This window comes from Populus euphratica, unplaced genomic scaffold (assembly GCF_000495115.2).
Source record: "Populus euphratica unplaced genomic scaffold, PopEup_1.0 scaffold3.1, whole genome shotgun sequence".
NCBI classification, from domain to species: Eukaryota; Viridiplantae; Streptophyta; class Magnoliopsida; order Malpighiales; family Salicaceae; genus Populus; species Populus euphratica.
Window position 1 is genome coordinate 3,305,137 of NW_011499847.1, and position 990 is coordinate 3,306,126.

The 990-nt window shown below is 39.0% G+C and overlaps 1 long non-coding RNA gene across 1 annotated transcript in view; it reads right to left on the reverse strand.

The window, feature by feature from the left end:
• Nucleotides 1-744, reverse strand: part of LOC105107375 (uncharacterized) — a 2,197-nt gene extending 1,453 nt beyond the window's left edge. The window contains exons 1-2 of the long non-coding RNA XR_838870.1: nt 359-744; nt 171-229 (exon numbers count right to left, since the gene is read on the reverse strand). This is a non-coding gene — a long non-coding RNA (uncharacterized LOC105107375). The remainder of the gene's footprint in view (nt 1-170; nt 230-358) is intronic.
• Between the last annotated feature and the right edge of the window lie 246 nt (nt 745-990).

Sequence of the window (990 nt, forward strand, 5' to 3'; positions counted from 1 at the left end):
GTAAATATTGTGTCAGTGTGCTTGGCCTCCTATGAGCAAATATCAGTACATCACCGGTCGGAATTCCCAACAAATTGCCATACCTCCACCGAGAACATATAATCCCACTTCCAAACTCATTCGCATACATAAACAGTAAAAAGAAAGAAAAAAACCAACAATTCCACTACCTTAACAGCAGGGGATCGTTGTTGCACAAGCGCCACCCCATTATTCCTCGAATCATAAGCTGCATAAACAATAAGAAAAAAACAAAAAAGCACTCCCTCAATGCTTCCAACAACATCAACTCACACAAAAACAAACATCAAACCAACTGTAAAAAAGAAAACCCCCCAAAAGCAATTAAATTAACAGCCTTCAAGGGGAAAAGCGAGCTCGCCGTAAGGAGTGGGACCATCAGCATCATTACCAACACAAGGCAGAATATAAGGATCGTCCAAATACCCAATTCTTCCCGCTCTTGTTAATGATACTAACAATCATTTGCTAATTGCCCTACATTCCATATTTATAATGCAGGCTAAGAACCCGCAAAAAAAATACCAAAACAAAACACAAAATTAAGCATGTAATCATAACATTAACAAAAAAAAAAAAAACCTATAAAGATTTAAACTTTATGAGAAAGTTCGAAGCTTTAACATATAAGAATTACAGCTGAAGCATCCAAGTTAAGGTAATTTGGGTTTCTTTTTACTGCAAACAACGGTTCGAGTTCTTGCTGATTCTTGCGACTTGAAGCAAGAGATAGATTTTTGGGCTACAGTTTAAACATTGACCCACGCGTTTTTTAGAGCGTAGTAGCCAAGATTGGGCCCTCTCAGTTATGGTCCGACCACAGAGGTTTGGACTCCTCTCTTTCGTAGATAATAGTTGGATACGTCAAGTATTCTACATGTTCTGCTGGCATTTTCCTGCCTTTCTGACTTTGTCGACAGTGTTTTCCTATCATGGATTTCATGCTCTCCCTACCCCTGCCTGTTGCAA